The sequence below is a fragment of the Diceros bicornis genome, chromosome 14, assembly GCF_020826845.1.
Source record: "Diceros bicornis minor isolate mBicDic1 chromosome 14, mDicBic1.mat.cur, whole genome shotgun sequence".
NCBI classification, from domain to species: Eukaryota; Metazoa; Chordata; class Mammalia; order Perissodactyla; family Rhinocerotidae; genus Diceros; species Diceros bicornis.
The window spans coordinates 46798407-46826325 of NC_080753.1; the positions used below are offsets into that span (position 1 = coordinate 46798407).

A 27919-nucleotide genomic window follows, 5' to 3' on the forward strand; every position below is an offset into this window, starting at 1 on the left:
ATTCCATTTTTTACAGATAAGCTTCCAAAAGTTAAAATTAATTAAATCTTTTTGGAATTATGAAGTTCATCAATGTTTAGCAAGAAATTAAACATACAAAAATCCAAGTATGAAGGTACAGACCTTAAATGTTCTCTATATTCCTTTCACAAGGTGCTAATTTCTATGCTGGCTTTTCACTGTCAACATAAAGCTTAATGGTGAGCTGCTGAGAAGCAGTGATGGCTTGCCCATTCCCCGTTAGGTTAACAGTATAAAAAGAAGAAACTTAATTGCTGAGTGAAATTGCTAGTTATCAATATCATCAACAAACATGTAATTTATTTACACTATTTACATGATACATGTACAAGCAGCTTCTGTAGACTCACCTCTCAAAGAAGAATTTGAATGTGAGAATAAATATACATATAATACCCACTCGTGAATAGTCATTCTTAGGTAGTGCTATTACCTAAACCAGTGCTGGTTATACTGGACAATTAATATTTTTTTTTATTCATAGATGAGGAAAGTAAGGATAAAATGTAAAACTGACAGAGGGAAAGCTTTATATACTGGCTATCTTTCAAATAAACCTTTAAGGTACTGTGATATATTAGGGCATTTTAAGAAAAAAAGGAATGACCTTTTCAAAAGGAATTTCAGATTTGTATAAAAAGGAGATCTCTGAAACGCAAGAGGAAAATCAGCTTTTTCAGACTATATCTAGTCTCTTAAAGGTGTAGATTTAAGGTTCTTCTGAGTTTCCAAAAATTCTCTGAACCTGTAATTAATTAACCAAGGGACAGTAATGAAAGTAAGCATGGTTAGTAAGAAGTGTAGTAATACCGTTGTGAAAAAAAATTCTTTTTTATTAAAATTCTAAATATCTTCTAGGTTTATGATATGTGCTAATTATACTGTCCTCTCTCCCATGCCCCCCGGCCAGGTATTCCTGCCCTCCCTGCCCTGCTGTGTACCCCAGAGGGCTGACCCCTAGAGAACACATCATGCAGGCTCCATATCTCATATACTACAGTCCAGCCCCTGTCAACTTCCATTCCTTTCTTTGAAGCCCTGTACTCTCTAGCCTTTACGCCGCACACATACAACATTCTCCTTACTGCTACTCCGAATCTGTTTGGCAGTGCTAACTCTGACTCACTATTCAGACCTCTATTTAAAAAGCTTCCCCTAGGAAGCCTTCCCTGCACTTAGGCTATATTCAGCACCTTTTCTGTGCTGCCAAACTCTGTGTTTTCTAACATTCTGTTAGAGTCCATGGAAGACTTGTTCTCTTTTTAAAGAGAAAAAATCAAATCCCATAAATAATTTTTACTGAGATCTGTCAACTTTTTATCTGAAATAGGTGAAAATAAACATTTCTGTGATACATTTCACAAAATATTCTAAAATAAATGTAAATTACATAATTACATAATAATTCAAAGAAAGTGGCAAAGTAAGGCAGAATCACTGAAGAACCAACCAGTTTGAATGAGACTATTATCTAGAGCTGAACTTTCCAATTCAGTAGACGCTATCTGCCTGTGGCTATTTGAATTAAAATGAATTAAAAGCAATTAAAATGAAAGATTCAGTTCCTTAGCTACACTGGCCACCTTTCAAGCGTTCGATAGCCACATATTGCTACTTTCTACCATATTTAATAGCACAGATATAGAACATTTCCATCATTGCAGAAAGTTCTATTGGACAGCACTGCTCTAGAGTTGAGATCCTATAAGTGACAGTACTTTAAGAAGACATCTATAACTATATAGTTGAACTTTCTTTTCCTTGTTTTATAAAATGGTGATGATACCTACTGATTATGTTGTTACAAGAACTAAATGAGATGATATTTTAAAAGCCTTAGCTCAGTGTCTAATACGTAAAAGGTGACCAAATAAGCTTCCTTCCCCTTCGTCTTATAATGCAAAGGTACTCTGTTCAAAGTACATCTTATCACATGTTCCCCAGTTGTAAAACTGCTTATTTTTAACCAGTGCTAAGAAGGGGAAAAGAAAAAGGCTAAAGGGAAAGAAATTGATTGGCACTTCAGGACTGTGGGACTCTAGGCCTCCCATCTCCTGACTTTTCAACCAAAATAACTTCAGATTTAACTGTTACAGATGGAATTTCCCCTTGAGAGTTTTTTTCCTCAGTAAAGGACTGTGAGGCCAAGCAAACAAACAAAAGAAGTTCCCAAAAACCAATGTCCCAAAAGATATGTCCCCAGCCTTTATGAATGGCAAGCAAGGCCCATTATAATCTAACTCATCTGGTCTCATCTACTCTCACTACCTTCTTCTTCTCAATGTTCTATCCATACTGAGTTGAAGACATTAGGACCAACATCAACAGTCAACTAGAAAACAAAGCAAACGATTTTGAGTGGTTATCCTTGGCTTTGATGAATCAAGAGATGTTACCAATATTCCTAAGCTATTTTTGTTTATACGTGGCATCAGTGCCAAAATTGAAGTGACTGAAAATTAGCCTCTCTGAATAGTCTGCACGGAACAACTACAGGCAAGAATATTTTCAAAGAAGTTGAGAAAAACATTAATTCATTAAAACCTGAAGCAGAATCTGCTATGATGTGTTTCAACTGAAGGTGACTAAAAATACATGTGAAACACTAAAAGTCTAGGACAAACTTACAAGCTTGGAAAAATGAAAGCCTATGATATTATTCATCAACAAGTACTTTGTGGAAATATTTGAATCTTATATGTTATCGAGCCAGTAGTGTCAACAGTGAATTTCCTTCGCTCTTGTGGACTTAACTTTCATTGGTTTTGCGCATTTTTGTCAGAAACAGAAACTGAATATTTTGACTTGCCCTATCACATAGCACTTCAAAGGCTTAGCAGTGGTAAAGTTATATTGTGATTTTTTTTGAGCTCAGGGTTGATAATGAAATTTTTCTCAATGAGAAGAACCACCTTCAACCACTATCATCAAACATTGAATGGGCTCGAAAATTAGCTTTTGTTATAGATTTGATAATGTTTCTTATGATTTCAACCTAAAATTACATGGAAAATTTTGCTTTCAAGCAAAACTTACACTGCAGTGAAGTTATTTTTAATAATGACTAAGTTGTTTAAATCACAATTAATGTTAAGTGCTTTTATATACTTCCTATGCTGTCAAAAGTTAAAGCAATAGGCATGCTCTCCATTTCCACATAAATTTGCAGCAGATTTAATTTTTGAGCTCAAACTACATACAGTAACAGCAGCATCTTTCAGATCTCAATGCAAGTGCAAAGAAAATGTCCATATTTAAAAATTGATTTAACTGTGTGATTGAGAGGAGCTTCTACCTAACACTCAATTGGAAGTGACTGATCTGATAAAAGGCAAAATATTGAGAGGAGAATCTAACAGAATTCTATAAATGCCCTCCAAGTGATAAATACGCTCAATTAAAACCATGATATATTGATATATTGATGATATACTGAAATCATGAGCTGATATCGGTATTTGGCATTACATATCTGTGTGAAAAGAAGACATTTTCAAAAAAGAAATACATGAAATCTCATTAAACATCAACATTAACAAAAGAACATTAGCAACTGATTTTGATGACAGGGATCATTAAGCCTTGAATCCCAATATGTGAAATGTTATCCAAATAAAGTAATTCCATTCTTCTTACTAGTAAATCAATATTTTAAATATTGTACTACATTATTGTTATATTTTGAATTTCATCAATTAAAAATTTGTGGAAATTTGGTTTCCTGATAGATAGATAGATAGATAGACAGACAGACAGACAGATAGATAATTGTTGATTTTGTTTCTTGTTCTACAAAGTCTAAAATACTATCCGGCCCTTGACCAAAAAAGCTTGCTGACTCCTAGACTAGATGCTTCTCTAATGATCCTGAATAGTTTAAAATATATATAAAATTAAAGTTTTCCTTTCAAATATGAGTTACGCTCAAAACCAAATCTATGGCTGCTCTATTATTTTTTTAAAATAGTAAAGAAAAGCATTGGAGTATAGGAAATTCCCAGCGGGGTACCAGGCTAGGTGTGCCTTGTCTCAGGGATTGCCTATGCTTTATTTTGAATAATTCTAGAAAAAGAATTTCAGTGGATTTAAAACAGGCCCAGTCTCCAATCATGGGCCTCAGAATCTTGCTTTTTGAGAACTTAACTCCTGAGGCAATATTTAATGTTAACTAAATATTATATGTTCCCGTGATTATATGTTCCTATGATTGCCTAAGATTGTTGTTGATAAAGAGAGAAAGGTGCTGATATAAAATCCATACTGAATCTCAAGCACAAACATCAATATGTACAAACATCAACAGAATAAATATTTCAATATGAAAAGTTCTTAATATGTTATTTCAATATTGTTCTATTTCATTAAAATGAATACAAGTAAAAGACTTTACGTCTTCATACATGACATATAGACAATCCACCATATTGTAAAATTTATAGATTACAAGATTTAAAAAGTAATTGAGTTTACAGTTAACAAATAAAATTCCCAAAATGAATTTTTGTACCCTATGCATTTTGTTTAGATGTGGAAAATGTCATACATGAATTATTCATATTTGATTTCTTTATACTTATCAAGTTGAACCAAACCTGGTTATTTTAAAAATAACAGAAATAATTTGCTGAGATTAGATTATCCATTATTTGCACAGATTAACAAACAGCTGTACTAAACTAACCCTATGTTCACATGAACAAGTCTTTTACACGTTGAACTTATAGGCAGTTTGTGTTGGCCTGCTAACAAAACAGATGTTTTCCTTAGTGATCTGGCTAGCTTTATTAGGTACAGACCAGCCTTGGGATCAAGCTACATGTGTGCTTTAAAAAACTATTCATCTCTGTAAAATAAAACCTATCAGACTAGCTCATCTATGAGCTGCTTTAATTGGCCACTTATTTGAAATTAAACAGGTGTAATTACAAAGATTGATTTTTATTTTATAAATACCTTTATTAAACATACTTAAAGAAAAGGATGTTAGAATTTCCAGAGATAAGACAATGATGGCTCAAAGGTAAAGCTGAGGAACTTTCCATTAGGAGTAAGAGTTGCAAAGCCAACAAGTGGTTACAGAAGATAACACTGGCTCCTTAATTGAGAAGATGGGGACCATCTGGCAACACTAGTATTTTGTCTTTCACCACATATTTCAATGTAGTTTGGTTTAATTTTCTGTATCTTCCTCCCAGACTCTGAGGAACACATTTGCTGTTTTCTTTATAACTATGCTCTCATTCGTCTAGAACCCCTGATGGGTTTCTTGTCCTAAATGCTTGCTTCTTTCTCCAGCATTGTCATACTCTTTACTTGTAATTCAGGCTCACCTAAACTTTAAGAAACAAATCAACCTAGCTTATCTTGCCTATCTCCTCCAGCCCCTTTCCCTAACTGATTTCAAATATTTTCCTTTCTTTCTTTCTCTTCCAGACTTCTGCAAGAGCAGTCTATTGATGCTGTTTCTGCTTCCTCACTATTAACTTCCTGGTGAAGCCTCTATAACCTGGCTCCTGCTCCCAACACAGTGATGAAATTATGATCTCATCACTGGCAAATCCACGAATGTTATTTGCCGTCCTAATTCTAACTGGTCTACTTACTGTATCTGACACTATTAATTATCGGAGTGAGCTTAAAGTCAATGGGTTGGCAGTGTATAAACAGCATTAGGATCATAGAAAGAAGGAGCTGAGAAAGGTGGGACTCACAGGACCCTAAATGATATGGATAATGCGTCTATATTATTTATCCTCCAAACACAGACACTATTGAGTGAAAGTGGGGTGCTCTTAATAAACATGCTAGGACAACAAGCATAAACTGGGATGGCCCTGTGAAAACAAAGAAAAAGGTCACCATAAGTAATGAAGGAATAAAGGGCTAGATGACTTCACACCTTTGGGAAACCTTGAGTCATTGAAGCATTTTCCAAATAGTACTCAAAAGTCATGCAAATAATACACTGAAAGAGACTGGGCCTTGATATGGTATAAAAACACAGGAGATAAAGGGATTGTTTGATCTCTAAAGCATGGGGCTGACTTACGTACCAATTATAGTCATGGAAACAATCAAGTTCATTGAGTTCCACTTACCCCCAAGCCTGACGTCTACTGTCCAAGACGCTGTTTTCCACCTTATATCCTAGCCAAGCCCAGCCCTCATAACCCAAGATAAAGGACCAGAGTGTGGTAGGCAGAATTCTAACATGGTCTCAAAATTTCTAGTCCCTGATGTGCACATCCCTTCTCTTAGTTACTCAAGCAAACACTAAACTAGGTGTTGCTGTGAAGGGATCCTACAGATGTAATTAAGGTCCCAAATCAGCTGACCTTAAGATAATGAGGTTATCCTGATGGGCCTGACCTAATTGGGTGAGCCCTTTAACAAAAGCAGAGAGTTTTTTGCCCTTGCTGACAGAATGGAAAGTCAGAGAAAAGTGCTCCAGCTGGCCTGGAAGAAAGGAAACATCTATGCTGTGAACTACCTGTGGGAGCCACACTGCAAGGAACTGTGGGTGGCCTCTAGGAGCTGAGAATGGTGCCCAGCCAACACCTAGCAAGAATACAGGGACCTCAGTCACACAACTGCAAGGAAATGAATTCTATCAATAACCAGTAAGGTTGGAAGAGGACCTCAAGTCCCAGATGAGAACACAGCCCCCGGCCAACATCTGGATTTCAGCCTCGTGAGAGCCCGAGCATAGGACCCAGCCACACTGAGTCAGACTTCTGATCTACAGAGTCTGTGAGATAATAAATTTGTGTTATTTTAAGCCATTAAGTTTGTGGTAATTTGTTACACAGCAATAGAAAATGAATACACAAAGAATGAAATGAAGAAACTACTAGTCATCCACCAGTATCCCTTATCAGCTTCAATGAAAAGAGAATGGGCCAAAAGAGTAATTAAATCCACTCTTCTCCTCAATTAAGAACATCCCAAGGAAGAGGAACTGAGTTGGACTGAGAGACCTACTTTTCAGTGTATCCCCTTTATACTTTGTGAATTTTTTACACATGCATGCATTCCCTATTACAAAATAAATAAAAATAAAATTCATCAAGACCTATTACCAGATGATTTCTATCAAAAAAAGGGATTTGATGGAAAACAGATGCCTATACCTTCACACAACCTTGAAATTAGGCAATTAACCCACATATCATACCCTACTTATCCTAAAAGGCAAGGTCTAGACAGAAGTTTTAGAGGAAATCTTCAAGGAAACAGTGTTTCTCCATGACCACCTCTATTACCCTGACTCTCAATACTCTCGCTCTACTTTACTTTCATCTTACCTCTCTTTTCTCTCTCATTCATTCAGAAAGTGGTCAACATTACAAAAAAAAAAAAAAAAGTTAGTGACAACCAGTTAGATGCTGGATGTAGGGACTAAGAAGGAAAACAGCATCAAGTTCAGTATCTCCAAATTTTAAATCGTAGTAACTTTGAAAGCATAAGTACAATGAAGAGGACTAACAGAGCCTTACAGTAGTGAGGCTGGCTTGGGGAAGGGAATATGATTTCTGTCCTAAGCTGAATCTGAAATGGCAATGGGACATCCAGGTTAAAAAATCTAGCAGGCAGTTGGTAACTTGAGCTTCTTTAAGCCTCTATGTTTTAGTATACAAATTGAGGATAACATCTAACTAGCTGAATGTTGGAAACATCAAACAAGATTAAAGTCTATGCAGTTCTAAGATATTGTGTGGCACAGAGCCAATCCTTAAATGGTAACTATTATTATTGTTGGAAATGGGGGAGGTGAGTTGGAGTCAGAAAAAGACCTATTAGGAAGCTCTTTCAATAGTCCAGACAAGATATTTTATTGACACACTCCCTGGCCTTACCTTCATCACAGTGACTCCATTTTGCCCAGATCTACCCTATCACATCAGCTTCCTTCAGATTCCCTAGTACCTGGGCTCTCCTGCTTCTTTCTTGGATTCCGTGACTCCTCCCCAGTTCCTGTGTTAAATCCACCTGTTGTTCTTCCTCTCTGGCCCTACTCTGGGCACACGGGGCCTACTGATCTCCACCTCAGACTTCTGAGCCAAAGCCTTTGACCAACTGATTCTATTTTCAGAACATGGTTGACATGGGCCTCTCCAGAACCTGGCACTGCCCCTCCTCTCACCTCCCTGCCCACTATAGGATTTGCTTCAGTCCAGCTGAAGAGAGGAGTGACAAATTCCTAGGCATTGAAGTATGTAGAAACTGGCCAGTATGTAACTGTATTCTGAGTTGAGGTAGTATTTGTTGGGAGGTCTCATCTTGTTGCTGAATAGGTTAGGTAAAGTTGGAGTATTATACTTGAAATGGATGAAAAAGATTGGACATGGCTGATGTGAATATGGAGGAATGGACTGAAAAAGAACACACACTGATGAACAGCAAAGAGGGTTCAATGGAGATCAAATAATATGACTCCTTTAGTAAGGTTTATGCCAGGCTTCTGCAGGCATATTTAGGAATCTGGAGGGGGAAAAACTGGGTGCTGGTGGTAGGGCGAAGGCTGCGGGGAGGGTAGGATTAGAAGCAAAGGAATGCCAAAGCTGTTATCAAAGGACATGACTAAAATAGAGGACCATGGGGTCCAGGCCAGGTACAAGCCAGAAGATTCGAGAATTAGAACAGCTCAAGTGATGGGAGTTCATGACAAGGATGAAGAATAGGAAAGAGAGAACTTAGGGAGGGCTGAAGCTCACTGAAGAGATACGGTATGTTCTCTGGCAGCTAGTCATTATTATAAATGGACAAAATAATGCATAAAATCATGTCCAAAAACAGATAAAGAAGTGTCTACAAATGAAACCATTTTTTCTGATAACATTTTAGTTAAGACTGCATATATGTCTGGTTTCACACATGGGCAGTCTCCACTTTAATCCAAAATGTATTCCTGGAAAATGCATCATAAACCTCTGCCTTTTTTCATAGGAATAATAAAGACATTGGTTGTTGCCCTTCAGGTTGTGACTCGACAGTAAGTAAATTATAGATAAGACCATTAATATATCATAAAAGCAAAGATACAAAATAAACCTGTAAAATCATTTAAAACAGTAAAATTATGTTCCAAGTTATTAAAATGATAGATTTTTACAGCAAAAGTGAACTTCAGAGTTTGTTTAGTCTAATCGTCTCATTCAAAAGATGAGACCCAAATTGAAACTACAAAGATTAAATCAGTTTTCCAATTCAACAACAACAAACTTATTTCTTGACCCCCAAATAAATGCCTTCATAGCCTATTTCAAACGAATCCCACAAAATGAGCAAAATTATACAGTGTTTTGAATATATAAGGATATATAATGTACCTACAGTGAACCTACGAAACAGTTGCAGAATAATGCAAGTGTGTGTACTACAGTTTGGTATTATCTAACATTAATATATTAGCTGTAACAACGAATTTTAATTTGCTTTTATGATCTCCGCCTAAAAAAAAAGGAAAAGAAATTCTTAAACAACTCTTTACATGATAGTTAGAAATTGAAAACAATCCAAATGTTTAACAATGAGGAATAACTAAGCAAAGAAAGTAAAAGCAAAAAAATGTTATATAACCTCTAAAAATTATAAGTATACAGACAACACTGAATCATATAAATGTGTACTCAAAATAATGATGAGAGAGAAATGAACACAAGTTAATAGGTGTTCAGTTGTAAATTTAGAGAACATTATAAATAGCTGAAATTTAACCTTCATGGTATTCTTTTTTTCCTATTAAGTTGTTCCACGTCCATAATATAAACCAACAAAAAGCAAGCAGATGAGTGAGCAAGTTGTCAGGGAAGTTTGGAGTGAAGCTTGATTTCTCTTGATAAATTTCTTTGCAGCTAGAAATAAGAGCAGGGGTTTATAAAATCACTTTACTATTTATTTATTTCAAAGAGAATGATTAGATCACTTAAATAGTCAAAGAATGCCCTAAGAACTTTAGTTTCCAGGCCCTACAGAAAATAATAGTTTGAATTCTGTCTTTTTGTTCATCTTCATTCCATTGCTCACTATCTTCCTATCTCCAAATAAACAAACAAACAAAAATCTGTATGTCCCCAAATGGAAAAAGAAGTCAGACAGGGCAGCCTGAAAGTTCCAAAGGAAGAAGAAAAATAGGAATATTCATTTACCTTTGCAATTCTTTAAAACTTGCTTAAATATACAAGAAAAATAAACAAATGTCCAGGACCAGATCGTTTTTCTAGTGAATTCTACCAAACATTCAAAGAAGATTTAACACCTATCCTTCTCAAACTATTCCAAAATATTGAAGAAGACGGGACGCTTCCTAACTTATTCCATGAGGCCAACATTACCTTGATACCAAAACCAGATAAGGACAACACAAAAAACGAAAATTACAGGCCAATATCACCAATGAACAGAGAAGCAAAAATCCTCAACAAAGTATTAGCAAATTGAATACAACAATACATTAAAAGGACCATACACTATGATCAAGTGGGATTTATTCCAGGCATGCAGGGATAGTTCAATATCTGCAAATCAATCAATGTGATACACCACATCAACAAAATCAGGAATAAAAATCACATGATCATCTCAACAGATGCACAGAAAACATTTGACAAGATCCAACACCCATTTATGATAAAAACTCTCAATAAAATGAATATAGAAGGAAAGTACTTCAACATAATAAAGGCCATATCATGACAAACCCACAGCCAACATCATACTTAACAGTGAAAAACTGAAAGCCATTCCTCTGAGAACAGGAACAAGACAAGGGTGCCCACTCTCGCCACTCTTATTCAACATAGTACTGGAAGTTTTGGCCAGAGCAATTAGGCAAGAAAAAGAAATAAAAGGGATCCAAATTGGAAAGGAAAAAATAAAACTCTTTACTGTTTGCAGATGATATGATTCTCTATATATAGAAAACCCTAAAGAATCCACCAGAAAACTATTAGAAATAATCAACATCTACAGTAAAGTTGTAGGGTACAAAATCAACATACAAAAACCAGTTGTGTTTCTATACACTACTAACGAACTAGCAGAAAGGGAAGTCAAGAATACAATCCCATTTAGAATAGCAACAAAAAGAATAAAATACCTATGAATAAATTTAACCAAGGAGGTGAAAGACCTACATACTGAAAACTATAAGACATTATAGAAAGAAATTGAAGACGACATAAAGAAATGAAAAGATATTCCATGCCCATGGATCAGAGGAATAAACATAGTTAAAATGTCCATATTACTGAAAGTAATCTACAGATTCAATGCAATCCCAATCAGAATCCCAATGTCGTTATTCACGGAAAAAGAAAAAAGAATCCTAAAATTTATATGGAACAACAAAAGACCCCAAATAGCCAAAGCAAGCCTGAGGAAAAAGAACAAAGCTGGAGGTATCACAATCCCTGACTTTGAAATATACTACAAAGCTATAGTAATCAAAACAGCATGGAACTGGCACAAAAACAGACACACAGAGCAATGGAACAGAATTGAAAGCCCAGAAATAAAACCACACATCTTGGTATATATACACAATGGAATACTACTCAGCCATAAGAAACGATGAAATCCAGCCATTTGTGACAACATGGATGGACATTGAGGGTATAATGCAAAGTGAAATAAGTCAGAGGCAGAAGGTCAAATACCGTATGATTTCCTTCATTAAGTAGTAGATAATAACAACAATAAACAAACACATAGGGACAGAGATTGGATTGGTGGTTACCAGAGCGGAAGGGCGGAGGGAGGAGGGTGAAAGGGATAATTCGATACATGTGTGTGGTGATGGGTTGTAATTAGTATTTTGGTGGTGAACATGATGTAATCTATGCAGAAATAGAAGTATAATGATGTACACCTGAAATTTTTACAATGTTATAAACCAATGTTACTGCAATAAACAAATAAATTGTTTTATCAAAAAAAATAAAAAATAAAAAATAAAACCACACATCTACGGACAGCTAATCTTCCACAAAGGAGCCAAGAACAAACGATGGAGAAAGGAAAATCTCTTTAATAAATGGTGCTGGTAAAATTGGATAGCCACATGTGAAAGAATGAAAGTAGACCATCATCTTTTGCCATACACAAAAATTAACACAAAGTGGATTAAAGACTTGAATACAAGACCTGACATCATAAAACTCCTCGAAGAAAATACAGGCAGTACACTCTTTGACATCAGTCTCAGCAGTATCTTTTCGAATACCATGTCTACTCAGGCAAAGGAAGCAGAAGAAAAAAATAAACAAATGGGACTACATCAGACTAAAAAGCTTTTGAAAGGCAAAGGAAGCCATGAACAAAACGAAAAGACAAGCTACCAACTAGGAGAAGATATTTGCAAACCATATATCCAACAAGGGGTTAATTTGAAAAACATATAAAGAACTCATACAATTCAACAACAAAAAAACAAACAACCAGATCAAAAAATGGGCAGAGGATACGAACAGACATTTTTCCAAAGATATACAGATGGCTAACAGGCACATGAAAAGATGTTCAGCATCACTAATTATTAGGGAAATGCAAATCAAATCTACAATGAGATTTCACCTTACACCTGTCAGAATGGCGATAATTAACAAGACAAGAAATAACAAACGTTAGAGAGGATGTGGAGAAAAGGGAACTCTCATACACTGCTGGTGGGAGTGCAAACTGGTGCAGCCACTATGGAAAACAGTATTGAGATTTCTCAAAAAATTAAAAATAGAAATACCATATGATCTAGCTATCCTACTACTGGGTATTTACCCAAAGAACATGAAATCAACAAAATGAGGAGATCTATGAACCCCTATGTTCATCGCAGCATTATTCACAATAGCCAAGACGTGGAAGCATCAACAGATGAATGGATAAAGAAGATGTGGTATATATATGTATATATACCACACAATGGAATACTACTCAGCCATAAAAAAAGACAAAATTGTGCCACTTGCAACAACACAAATGGACCTGGAAGGTACTATGCTAAGGGAAGTGAGTCAGACAGAGAAAGACAAACACCTGTGATTTCACTCATGTAGAAGATAAACAAACATATGGAAAGGAGAACAGATTAGTGGTTATCAGAGGGGAAGGGGTAAGGGGAGGGCAAAAGGGGTAAAGAGGTATATATGTATGGTGATGGATAAAAACTAGACTATTGATGGTGAACACAATGCAGTCTATACAGAAACTGATATATAATAACGTATGCCTGAAATTTACACAATTTTATAAACCAATATTACCTCAATAAAATAATTTTTTAAAAAAGCAAAACCAAATCAAAACAAAAAACTAGAGCAGACAAGTGTGCCTTTAAGAAGAACTGAAAACATACAGAAAAGCATACAGAGGAGAGTATGCTTACTCAGAAAAAGTGTGCCTGACTATTAATTACACTGATAAAAGATACTATCTTAGCCCATTTTTATAATCCAAAAAGCAAAAAGAATTCTGGGGAATGTTTGAAAGGATAGGGTAACTGATTGTACAGATGACAATTAACCAGAACCAATTTTAAAATGATTTCTTTCACATCAACTTTATAAGGATTAAAGTTATATCAGACAAATAGTTTTTTAAGCCCGTGGATCTGTCTTCAATTAGCAACAAAATATATCTTTATTCTATGTATTGTTCAGATAATAAAAAAATCAACTTTTTTGCTACCCAACTATTTATGCAAAACATAGTTGTGAGAAATAGCAGAGGACTGGTTGAAGGATGTAGAGTCCATCCATTCTTTCAGATGGTCTAAATTTATTCTTGTATTAAGCCCAACAGTGAGAAGATTCTATACTTGAACCTTTTCTGAAAGTGACTTGGCATGCTCTCACCTACAATGAGGAAGAAAGGAAAATAGCTCCCAAGTGGCCATTGATGAGAACACGGTATGTTTCAAGAAGGGTCACAGGCAGAATTTTTGCTCTAGTCTCAATACTAGGAATAGCTGTGTTCCTGAGCACATTTTTAATTTTATAGACTTTGTGTAAATCATGTAACTCACAATATTTCTCTCTTCACACTGGCTTCTAGAAAGCTTGTGGTCAAATATGCAGTCCAAGTCTAATAAGTGAGACTGGAGGACATGTATTTTGGTACTAACCTTACCATTGGCATCATCTTACTTTTCCTACATTATTTTTCTCCTTTCCCTTGATTTCTTCAACTGCATTTTATTTATTTATTTAATTTATTTTTTGTGAGGAAGATCAGCCTTGAGCTAACATCTGTGCTAACCCTCCTCTTTTTGCTGAGGAAGACCGGCTCTGAGCTAATATCTATTGCCAATCCTTCTCCTTTTTTTTTTTTTACCCCAAAGCCCCAGTAGATAGTTGTATGTCATAGTTGCACATCCTTCTAGTTGCTGTGTGTGGGACGCGGCCTCAGCATGGCCGGAGAAGTGGTGCCTCGGTGCGTGCCCGGGATCCGAACCCGGGCCGCCAGCAGCGGAGCGCGCACACTTAACCGCTAAGCCACGGGGCCGGCCCTTCAACTGCATTTTAAAAAATCCATTATCTCACATGTTTTCCTACAAACTACTCAATTCCTAAGTAAAGGTATAAATAAATAAATTCTTTTAATACATTAAAAATACACAGGCTCGTATCACCCATCAAACTGTTATATACTTTGTCGGAGGAAAGAAAACTGCTTCTAATGTTTATACTTTTATTAACTATCTCTAAAGTTAATCTTCATCTCATAATAGTGAAGTATAACCTAGCAGATATAAACATAAGAAAATATGTACAGTCACGTACTGCATAACGATGTTTCAGTCAATGATGAACTGCATATACGATGGGGGTCCCACAAGATTAGTACCATGTAGCCTAGGTGTGTAGTAGGCTGTACCATCTAGGTTTGTCTAAGTACACTCTATGATGTTTTCACAACGACGAAATCGCCTAACGACGCATTTCTTAGAATGTATCCCTGTTGTTAATCGATGCATGACTGTATATCTTAGTATGCTCTTTGCTAAAACATAACTAAGTCTCGTCATTTTACTATCTCTATTACATATTTATTTACAAATCAATATAAAAGGAAATGCCATTCATGAAACATTCTTCAACTGAGGACAGTTTCCCCTCATTTAAGACATTATGTAAATCAAACAAAAACAATTGTTTTCCTTTCCTTTCCTTTCTCATGTCACACCATGCGAGTAACTAACGTACCCCCTTAAAGTGAATGACACTAGAAAATGATCAAAGGGCCATGATGGATTTGCTCCCATTTTGCCGTGGAAAAGCTAAATCGATATGATCTATGGTAAATAAAAATATGTTGTGCCATTCTGTTTATTGTTTCCATTGGTGAAAATTCGCACTCTGTTTCTTTTTTTTTGGTGAGGAAGATCAGCCCTGAGCTAACATCCATGCCAATCCTCCTCTTTTTGCTGAGGAAGACCGGCCACAAGCTAACATCTATTGCCAATCCTCCTCCTTTTTTTCTCTTTTTCTCCCCAAAGCCCCAGTAGATAGTTGTATGTCATAGTTGCACATCCTTCTAGTTGCTGTATGTGGGACGCCACCTCAGCATGGCCAGACAAGTGGTGCATTGGGGCGTGCCCGGGCTGCCAGTAGCAGAGCACGCGCACTTAACCGCTAAGCCACGCGGCCGGTCCCACGCACTCTGTTTTAAGATAAATGAAAACTAAACTAGAAAGTAAAAGAAAAATCAGGGAAACTTTAGCAGACATTCTCTAGAAGACAACGTTCTAGTCATTAGAAAATGGAATGATCTATAACTGAGAAGCAAATCATTTAAATGATTTGGAGACTTCTAAAATTACAACAGGAAAGAGACTAGGGTATGAAGTTTGATAAGGGTATGGAAGAAGAAAAATCACTTCACTTATGTACTTAAAGGGCTTGAGCTTTCTGGCTTTCCATACCAAAAACTAATTTACAGAAAGAACACAAAGGCAATCCATATCAAAACACTGCCCTCAAAGTTTCCTGAGACTCAGAGCCAGGTACTAAAAGGAGGGTGTGAGGTTACAGTCACCTTGGATCACCCTTTCCAGCTCAGTTCCTCACAGCACCTCACCACTAATTTAAGGTAACCTTTCATTGGACCTACTGAAGCAAACATACCCATATCTGGGCTTTAAACCACTTCAGAGTAAATAAATTTAAACTGGTATCCACGGGGTAACAAGTTTCCATTTGTGTGTGTGTCTAAATTTTAAATTGCTGCTATTTATTTTCAAAGGCTAATGGTAGAAAAAAGTTGAATTAAGAATTGAGAAACACTTACCTTCAAACTTAAAAAAAAAAACCTCACATTAAACAAACTGCTAATGTTTTGCTCATATTTATCCTCATGCTTTCAACCTTAGATCACTCTTCCAAACCAGTGTTTAACCTGAATGATCTAATCAAGAGGTAACAAGGATGATTAATGCTGATGCAATGTAATTCCTGCCCTGCCCTAGACTAAAATACACTAGACAGATGAGTTGCCTACGAAACTCATGAAGTGCTATACAGATGTGGAGTACGATAACGTGAATACTAAAACATTTCTTATTAAACATCACCAACAAAAGTTAGAAATAAACAGAAATTATACAAAGCACACAGTATATTGGCAGCCTGAGGGAACAGGCATGTGGCTAGATAACCAGTGATGGGCATGAGTGGTATGAAGAATCTGAAGCCCAAGCACAGCAAAAGTCATAAAGAGTGTCACAGCCAGGCTGTGGAGGCTGCAGTGAGCAGGAGGGGGAGCGTGGCCAGAGGGGTCATCCCCTCCCCTCCTCACACACACAAAAGAAGCACAGTTTACTGGTAAGGGTTTATAGCTAAGCCAGCTGACCAAACCAGTGTCAGGTCGAAACATGAGTCAAGCTCTCTTGACAACTTAAATCAACAGTTTGGGTGCAGTCAACCCGCCACTTACCCGAGTTCCCGCCACAATCTATTGTTTAGAATTAACTGAAACAGATTACATCTCCCAGGACTCTGGGCAGCAGCCAGGCCATGAGAGCCTTAAAGATAATTTATGCCCTGTCAATAATGCTCAAAATTAACTCTGGCACTAGGAATGAACCTGTGGAACAACTCTGGACAATATTTTTATGTATTTATTTTTGAACAAATAGTGGAACAAGACAATGTTTCATACTATCCAAAGATCAGAGAACTAATTCTGATTTTAAATGCAACTCAGTTTCATTACCTGGGGACCTAGAAAAGGGGGGGTAGTGCTGGGAGTCAGTACCATTCCACATACTGGTAGTTTTTCTAAAATGTATTGGTGGGTCCATTATAAAAACATACAACTTCTGCTCAAGGACAACAGACACTGAAATTTCTTCCTGAACAAAAATGTTTTGTATATTGGCCCTTCAGAGTTCCTAACCTATTCTGTTATTTCTTATTTTCCTTTAAGATATTAAAGACCCCAGCCAAATGCAAGTTTTATTTAGGAAGAAGTTTCCAGGCATTATCAACCAACACTACTTCAAAAGGAATGACCTCATACAAAATTAACCACCAGTAACACGGACGTGGGGTATTCCAGGAAAGCAAACGTTTACACGGAAGAGGAAACACTGAAGGAGGACTGGCACTACTGGGAGCTGAATTAGGGTGTGGATTGACTAAAGGAAGAAAGATCTAGAAATGTTGATGAGAACTATAGTCCTGAAAAAAATGTCTAATTTCAACTCTGATGACCCCAATTGATGGCATCATTCTCAGAGACATTAGTGGGCCTTGATTAACATGTAACTGTTGCATACTCACCCTGCTTACTCAATCTTTTGGATGAGTTCTGCTAACTAAACTATACTTTTAACCTAAAGGGACATTTTATAATAATGTGTAGAAAGAAAATAAAATAGAAAAAATATTTTCAATGTGTTTTTCTTCCTCCCTACTGATTTTCTGTGTATTTTAGATTAAATAGGCCATGTGCATTGGCTTCCACCTATCATGTATCAATTTTTTTTCTTTATTTTTTAGGTTATCACTTAATGACTGTGTTCTGTGTTGTTGTTGTTGTTATTATTATTAGGGAAAAAAAGTAGCAGCAATCATTTAATGAGTGCTTCCCAAGCATTGTCCTAAGCTGATCTTAATGTAAATTATCTCATTTAATTCTCACAACCACCTTAAAGAAAGGGTATTATTATCCTCATTTTACAGATAAGAAAATCAAGGTCAGGGTGGTTAAGTAGCTTGGTCAATATCACAAAGACAGACAGGATTTAAACCTAGTTTATCTGACCCTACACCTGTGCTCTCAATTACTGGGCTAAATTAAACTCTCTATCATCAATATTCTGATTTTGATTACTCCCACACAAAAGTTCTTGCTTGGAAGAAAATTATGACAGCACCTCAGTTGAACAGCTCTACCAAAGTGGCTGGGTTCATAAGACCCTTAAGTTTGGCATTCTTTTTCTTTCTCCTTTCTCTCTTCTTCTTCTTTGTTTTTTTTACATCATAGGACCTGTGAATCTGCTAGAATTCCTTTCTGTCAAAAAGAAAAAATTAGTTGAAGATATGGGGCTATCTCCAACAGACCAATTTATATAATTCTAACATTTTGAGAGAAGCAACTTACATATTTCTGTCTGACATTTTGAGAGAACAAGACTTTTACGGCAGCCAGGTGGTGCCAAGGAAAATCGGAGACTGACCTGGCCATTAAATATATGGGAAATAGAAAAAAAAACTAACTTCTCTGGGCTTTGGTTGAAAATGAGGGTGGACAGACTATGATTTCTAAGCTGCCTTCTAATTTCCATGTGTTCATGATCACATTAAACAGGCAAAAAACACATATCTCTTAATTTTTTTTTTTCCTTTTTATGGATGAAAAAGTGAAAGAAAAAGAGAAGAGAAAGAAACACTTGTGTCTAACAAGGTTAGTACCACAGCATCTAAAACTTCTAAACAATATCGTTTAGAATATTGGTGTTAGAGAAGCATTTTTACTATGGAGATAAAATATTTATTGGATAAAAAAGGAAAAAACAAATGAGATAATGGCCACTGCATAAATACAATGCTTTGAAGGAGATAAAAATTAAGCTAGAGCAACTTTTAAGATTCTTTCTCAATGCTAATTGAAACAAGTAAATTAAATGTCCATATTGTTATTTAGCATCTCCTAGTGGCCTGCTGGCATATGAAACATTTTGAAGGATGGGCTTAAACAGGTTATATTTCACCTACTGCTGTATGGATGATGATTCCTATGTACATCCAATTAATTAAGAAAAATTAAAAAAAGATCATTGTAATGCACACTGTATAAGACAGCAGTTAATCATTCACAACAGCAGAACCACAGGCTACTGCTACAACAGAGTGACTTCTAAGGCTTTTAGCAAAGGCATTATTTAAATTTCAGATATCTAATCATAGCCTAATTCACTAATATTTATGCTAACTAGCCTCCAGTCTATTTTTTAATGCAAAACAAAACTTCTTTAGGAACTCTAATTCTATATGCAGGACCTGACACAGCAGTAGAAAGAATACCACATGGGATCTTACTTAGGAAGAAAATGTATGCAGTGTTGTAACAAATGGGCACCTGTAGAAATAGTTTTTCTTAAAAATCAGAGAAAGAGAGAAAATATGAATAACTCAATGACAAGGACAATAGAAACCAATTAGTTAAAAAAAAAAAACCTAACAAATCAGGCATATGACAGATGACAAAGCAAAAGAGATACAATAAGGTAGGCTAGGTATAACCTCCCTTTTGCCACTAAGCAAACAAATCTAGTTTATAAGTGGATATAACTATATTAAATACCTGTGAGGGAACGTACAACAAAAGTTCACTTCCTACCTTAACAAAGAAAAACTTCACCATGCTAAGTAATAACAAGTATTGACTGAAAACAAAATAACAATGTACAAACTTACAGTATTCAATTTTAGGCTATTAACGGTTTGCTTACCCTAAGAGGTACAACTTTACCAAAAGCACCCAATGTCATAATATTTGCAAAAGGGTAGACAATCCTTCCATTTTATATTTAAATATAACTTCTATTACTTAGAAGCTTATTCTAATACTTAATAACATATGGGGACTTCATTTTTATAAGAATGCATTCCATTAAGGTGACATGAAATAGACATCAGCAAAAACTGCAACATATACATATTTAATATACTTTGAAGATAAATTTTGGTTTTAGCACTGTTTTAGGTAATTAGTACCAAATTAGTTCACTTGGAATCAACTTCTATTTTTCTCAGCAGCTCTTACAGCAAAAAACAGAAATACGAAAGCCTGTCCTGAAACATACAGTGTGGACCAAACAGAGCCTTTCTACATATACTTGACTACAGTATTAGATTTATTTCCCTTGGCTTGATATTATTTCTAGAAAAATAGTTTTGAGCTCTAGGTTTAGTTGTCTAAATAAGAACTACTATTTATCCACACCTTTCTTAAGAGGTGACTATTCTAGCAATTTGTTTGAAGAAGGTGTAAATTCACTCTGCCCTTCTGCTGGTGCACCAAATACTGCAATGGCTTACCCAAGAGAGATTGTACAGAGAAAGCAAAGACTCCTGTTTGACCCCTGCTGGCAATCAATTTATGGCCTCAAGCATAGAGCTTGATAGTCTCTGCAATTCTATATTAGCTTTTGTAACTCTTGATATTATTCTTATTCAGATAAATGTCAAATTCCTATTGGTAACCGAAAAGTGTTTGTAACCTCAGTTTACACCCTTTAAAACATCTCAGAAATGGAGGGATTAAATTAAATTTTATATATTTTAAATTAAACACCCATGAAAGGGAAATAAGAAGAACAGTTTTTGCTGCTAAACATGCTGTGTGAAGGCTGATCTTTTAAGAAATATAAATAGCTTGGAAGAACAAGCTATCTTACAGTAATAATAACGAAATCACTGTCTTTCAGTGAAGAAGGTCAGCAGTGAAGAATCAGACAAACCAGAGCTAGGAAGCCAACTGACTTTCCAAGGCTATTTTCTACAGACTACAATTATTTTGCCTTAAAACATGGTGCATGTAAGTGTGCGGCTGCCAAAAATAGGCTGCATCCACTGAACCAGACCATCGAGATAGTCATTCCTGCCCTCTCTCCGAGTTCTGCTGCGTTTAGGTGATGACGCAGTCCTAAGGACCTGAAAGAGCCACTGCACTGGGTAACAGGACTTCGGCTCCCTTGACCTAGGACTAGTATCCGCCCAAGCCAGCAAAGCCTTTGCTGTCCTTCCTGTGAGCTTTTTTACAGGATTCTGAAATCTCCACATCCTACAACACAAGTTAGTTCTATGACAACAACCACAGAAATCCTTCATTCAACAAAAATGTAATGGCTTTATGTTTTAGGTACTGTAGTAGGTGCTAAAGATACACACATGAAAAGACTCATGGAGTTATATAGGAGAGGGGGGAGTGTCGAGGAAGGAGACACATGCGCAAATACAGAACAATGTGGTTTAAGTACCACAATGCAGATAAACTATAAGGAGATTACAAATGCAAAATACTTTGCACAATCCCTGGCAGCTGATACAAATCAGTAAGTGGCAGGTGGCATAACTGCTATTGTTATTGTCCCTCGGAAGGCAATGGGGAGCTATGGAAGAGTTCTGACTAAAGAAACACAAGGTTTGTATTTTAAAAAGGACACTTCTGGCAATGAAGTAAAGGGTGGATTGGAGGGAGGGAGCCTGCAGTTAAGGAAGGGATTTAGGAGGCAACAATCAATTCTAGAGAACTTCCTTAACAAGGGCATTGACAGCGGGGATAAGAAGGCAGACACGAGCTATTTGGAAGACCAAATTCATGGGACCTGGTGGAAGATTAGATTGGGCGGGAGAAAGTGAGAGGGAACTCCAAAGAAACTGTGTTTCTAATTTGGTTGGATGGATAGTGGGACCTTTTACTAAGATAAAGAGGATGGTAGGAAGAGTCAGTGTGAAAGGTGGGGATTGAGGGCTTAAGGGACATCCAAGTGGAGAGTTCTCCTTCAAGAGCCAGTCAGATAGACAGATATGTATGGGGTGGGAGGGAGGGTGGAGGGAAGGATTGACTGAGACTGAAATTGATTCAAGGAGCACGGGGTTGGCCAACATAAGAGAGAAGCAAAATAAGGATGGAAGACTGCCTGCTGTAGTTCACAATTAGGAATTGAACAAGAACAGTTATAATGAAGGAGAGTGAGCAGAAACCAGACTACAGAGTGCAAGGAATGGATGGGAAGTAGGGAAGGTGGAGGCAGCAGCAGGGAAGGTCATAAGGAGGAATGAAGGGCAGTGGTAACAGAGGTAAACACAGGCTCAATAGAGGGTTTCTGGAGAACAGAGATAACTGGAAAACAGAAAAGACTAAAAAATAGAAAAGAGTAAAAGTCATAAGGAGAAAGGTAAGGAAAGGAAAAAAATCATAGAATTTTTGAGTAAGACTGGAATTTAAAATAATTTAGCTCACCTTTTTATTTTATAGATGAGGAAATCGAGGGAATGCTAAATCACATTCTGCGATTACAGTTAGAAGCAGCAGCAAAAAGATCTGAATTTCCCATTCTAAGAAATATTTACTAATAAGTGGAATTAGGGTTGCCAATAAACATTTCAAGTTATAATTGCCTCTAATAAGTCACAAAAAATAACACCTTAACAAAGGAGTAATAAATGATCATATTGTATCACTCTCTTTAGCTTTAAGGAGTCTTTACTTTTTTTTTTTTCTAGGAAAGATTCGCCCTGAGCTAACATCTGTTGCCCATCTTCCTTTCTCTCTTTTTTTTCCCTCCCCAAAGCCCCAGTACATAGATGTACATTCTAGTTGTAGGTCCTTCTGGTTCTTTATGTGAGCCACACCACAGCATGGCTACTGACAGACGAGTGGTGTGGCTCCACACCCAGGAAACAAACCCCAATGGCCGAAGCAGAATGCGGCAAACGTGAAAGACTAGGCCATCAGGGCTGGCTCGAGGAGTTTTTAAATTTTTACAAAATTCTTACTTATTCAATCTAAGTTCTCATTTATAAAGATAATTAGCAAAAACAAAAAATATCTTGAAAAGTTTTAACAAATTTACATAGGTAATTAAATATTCCAATATCAAATGTCACCAGGGACAGAAAATACAATTTCTGCATTTTATAGAATAAAGAGCAGACTTTGAATTCCAGATCCACCACTGATATACCTTTTCTGATCTTCAGTTTCTCAACCTAAAACATAGGAAAAGCACCACGTACTTTGCAGGGTTATTGTGAGAAGTGAAGGAAACTATGAATTGAAAGGCACCCAACAGCCATAAAAGGCACTCTACTTAGAGCAGTGTTTCTCGTACTATCTGTGCTGAATATCCAGTTTCCCCTCCACTTCATTATGGACTGATACATTCCTAAAACACAATTAAAGCGAATTACTACACAACATCATAAATTTGATGTCTTGGGAATGTCAAGTTACTATAAAAGTTTCTAAGCACTTACTTCTAATTTCAGTAATAACCTTGTTGTACATCAATGACAAAGAGTTTGCCAATGGGCACTGGTGTATGAGCCAATATTTGAGCAGCACTTATTGAGAGTATAGCACATGTGACAGAATAGCACCATAGTTGAAAAGTACTAGCTCTGGTACCAGGCAACTTGAGTTCAAATTTTTCCCCACCACCTACTATCTACGTAACTTTAAGCTCTCTGTGTTTTAGTTTCCTTGTCTGTAAAATGTGCATGTCAATAACACCTGTCTCACAGGGTTGTTGTAAGAATTAAATGAGTTTATATATACAAACCAATCTGAATGGTGACTGGGACATTTTAAGTGGTCAATAAATATTGGTAATTAATATAATTATTATTTGAAGGCAGTGAGTACTAATATATATACAAAAAGTCATGACTCAAAGGCAAAAAATTTTTATGCTAATGCTGTTTTTCTGTTTGCATATTTTTGTTGTTTTTTATTTGGGAAAAAAATGGAGATTTATTTTAGCCCACAGAAAGGGAAAACTTATCTTTTATGCACAAAAAATATTGCTTTAGAATTCATTACAATTTAATCAATAGTTTTTTTTAAAGCCTCCATATACCAAGATTCTTAAAATTCTAAAAAGTTTCCCATCATAATTTGCTTCTTTTATCATTTAAGTAAAATTCAGGGAATTATACTATAAAAGTTTTCAAGGAGGAATGTGATGTTTTTATAAGTAGAAAAACACTCTTTAAAAATTTAATTATATCATGATTCTTGAAAGCACAAATTATTTAAAAAGGAGAAAAAAGAATGAAACCCAATTAGAACAGTTGATAAGAGTTAGAACAAACTGACAATGAAATAAATTTTTTCAAGAAAAAACCCCCCCCAAAATAATACATTTTTCCAATGATACAATTACAAGATTGAATCACAATACATTAGGAAAAAGTATATGAAAAAGAGTCATTATTGGACAGCTGAATTAAAACAGTATTTTCCAAAAGGAGTTTGGGGGCCAGCCCAGTGGTGTAGTGGTTAAGTTCTGTGTGCTCCGCTTCAGTGGCCCAGGTTCGTGGGTTCAGATCCTGAGTGTGGACTACACCATTCATCAAGCCATGCTGTGGCGGCGTCCCACATTTAAAATAGAGGAAGATTGGCAACAGATGTTAGCTCAGGGCCAATCTTTCTCAAGCAAAAAGAGGAAGATTGGCAACAGATGTTAGCTCAGGGCCAATCTTTCTCAAGCAAAAAGAGGAAGATTGGCAACAGATGTTAGCTCAGGGCCAATCTTCCTCACCAAAAATAAATAAATAAATAAATAAATAAATAAATAAATAAATAAATGGAGTTTGATGCTTGGTCTTATTTACATGGGTAGACTAAAAACAATTTGCTCTAAATAATAATTAAGGGAAGAGAAATCTGTTCACTTTAAACACTGTTAACAAGAAACCACAGATATCATTGACCAAAATAGATTAGTTTATGAGGAGAAAATTCCTGTAAGAATTTAAGACACCTAAAATAAATAAAAGCAAAAGCACACACATGCTTTTAACCCCACACAAATCAGAGGAAACACTGGGTTGGAAATAAGCTTGTACAAACAAAAGAAAAATGTAATTTTCTTCTCTCCATCTCTTCTGTTCTATAACATGAAATATTTAATATTCCTGGCAGAAATCCAACTCCAAGGTACTGGGCATCTTAAATTGGAGATGGTAGTAGAAGAAATATGCTAAGACTTTGCATCTATTCTTTCATCTAGTGTGATAGAAGCAGTGGGTGGAAGGATTTGCCCCAGATGGTCCAGAGCCACAGAAAGGGACTCACCATGAGACTGAGGCAATTGCTACATACATGCTAAAAAAGGAAACCTAGGACAAGAAAAAAGTGACATAGCACTGATTCTTGTTTGATTTTAGAAGGAACAAAGAAGTAGAAGTTAAATTTCTTTAAGTCATTCATAAAATGGTGTTTTCTGATAATCACTCAAAATAGACAACTGATAATATGCCAAATATAAGTTTGTGAGGTTGTTTCAGTAGATATAAGTTTTTTTAAATGAAACCACCATCACCCCTAGCAACAATAAAAAATAAAGAGTATCAACTGGCTCATGTGCAGAACCAGCTATGATACCCAAGAGAAAATAACTAGATGCTTAGAAGTAGATGCTTAAAATTATGATTACAAATTCAATTCTTTTTAGGGGCAGTTATCAAACTGTAACAAGAACTTTTTAAAAAGTACATGTAGTGGCAAAGATTATTGGTGGCCCCTCCATATCCATTCCCTCCATTTCCCATAGAAATAGATTTTTATCTAGACACACAGATGTCTGGAAGAAACACTATTAATTCCAAGCTTCCATTATAGCTAGGGATGACCATGTTCTAATCAATGAGATACAAGAGGAAGTGTCATGTACAACTTTCAAGAGAGTAACTTTTAAGATAGGGACGGTTACACCCTTCCTTAACTCTTTCTTCTTTTTGCTGGCCGGAATGCAGACTTGATGGATGGATTTTAAGCAGTCACCATGGACCATGACATAGAAACTCATGCTGAGGGATAGCTGAGCAAGAAGACAGAATCCTGGGTCCTTGCTATTGTGGACTATCCCACCAGCACAAGATTACTATCTCCTACATTTTTTTTTTTTTTTGAATTTGAGAGAGTAATATGTATCTTACCTAGTCTGAGATATTATTTTATGTTTTTGGTCATTCACAGCCAAAACCAATCCTATCTAAAGTGGAGTACTACATGTGAGAGAACCTGTAAGTATGGCATTCGTTTAGTTGGACAGCAGGTAGGAAGGACACATATTGCAGGCCAGAAGGCTAATTAATGTTATATGTTAGCAAAATATTTGGTCAAATTGTCACCTGCTGAACCTTGGAAGATAGACCAAGTGTTACCTAAGTCTGGAGCAGTGAAGTGTTACAGAAAATTCAGAACGTTAAATACTAGCTGGCTCCTTCTTAGTGCTCTTAGCAACAAGGAACTCAGACTGGGGCTAGCCAGTTGCGAGCTAAGATTTAAGAAAACAGAACTTTGTTAAGAAAACCTTTCTCTGTGAATTACAATCCAATATGACTGAGAATCCTGTGATTTTGAGGTTTGCAGGTTTGCAAAAGCCAAGCCAAGCAATTACAAGCATCAGCTACAATGCCACAACCACCCAAGAAGACAGAATTGGTGCCCCATCATACATTGGCCCAGTTTTCTGGCAGCGATGGGATTAAGAGTGTTCCAGGTGGCCTCAAGGGAGTCATGAGTAAGTTCAGAGGAGGGGAGATGGACAGAAGCCAATTAATAAAAGATAAAGTCTTCAGGTTCAAAACTATGTCCAGACATGATTTTTGACTATACTTTTTCATGGAACTGACAAGAAACAAAAAGACTGGAAGTATACTAAGTTACTGAGGGAGCTGGGCTGCTAAAGAACCATCAAGATGGTCTGCATAGCTTGCAACTGTCCTTAAAGCAATTTCCAGGCCTCAAATCAGCACCAGAAGAGAGCAGGTATTAGAACCCCAAGAAGAGCACGCTGCCTAATGCCTGCCTAAGTTATGGCCATGCAGGATAGGAGCGATGGAGGACCGTCAACCAGGGAGTTTCTCCCACAGGGGAAAATCATGGCCCGTCAGATGAGGTAACTAAAGAACGTCCTTCAGTGCCAGGACAGAAAGTCTTCGTGATTCCTACTCCACGCAGGACTGGAGAATTCCTAGTAAATGGTAGCTGATGTGTGTTTCCAATTCTCTCATTTTTCAAATGGGAGTCTTAAAAATTATAATTATCTTATTTCTACTCCATTTTAAATGGGGAATTTGGGGTTGCCCTTCAGTTTATAGCCATCCACAGAAAGCCACATCTGGACCTCCTGAAAAGGACAGTACATCAACCAGACCAAATGGGCAAGACTGCGGCAGAGACTACTAGTTGTTCCCCTCTATCTCATCTCCCCTTATTTCCAACAGAGCCCTTTGCTTTCAGATGGACACAAGGCCACTCAAACTACAGACTACATTGCTTAGCCTTTCTTCCAGCTAAGTGCAGGCATGTGACTAGGTTCTGACCAACTGGATATAATCAAAGTGACATGTGTGACTTTCAGAAAGTATTTAAGGAGAAGAAACACACACCCTTCATTGCCCCTCACCTTCCTACAGACTGGAACGCAAATTTGATGGCTGGAGCTCAAGTTGGACCATATCGGATCATGAGATGCAAAGTTATGTCCCATCTCCCTGATATGCTGGAGCCTTACACAGCCCTCCTGCCTACCTCTGGACTTCATTTACATGACTGAAACACAAACTTCTACTTTCCTTATGCCATTACTTTTTTTTTGGTCACTTGCAGACAAACTGAACTATAACTTTTATATACAGAAATATACATATATGTGTGTGTG

The 27919-nt window shown here is 36.5% G+C and overlaps 1 protein-coding gene across 5 annotated transcripts in view; it reads right to left on the reverse strand.

Annotated features, from left to right (window-relative positions):
* CDKAL1 (CDK5 regulatory subunit associated protein 1 like 1) overlaps positions 1-27919 on the reverse strand; it is a 639139-nt gene that overhangs the window by 213470 nt on the left and 397750 nt on the right. The gene's annotated exons all lie outside the window — the stretch shown is intronic.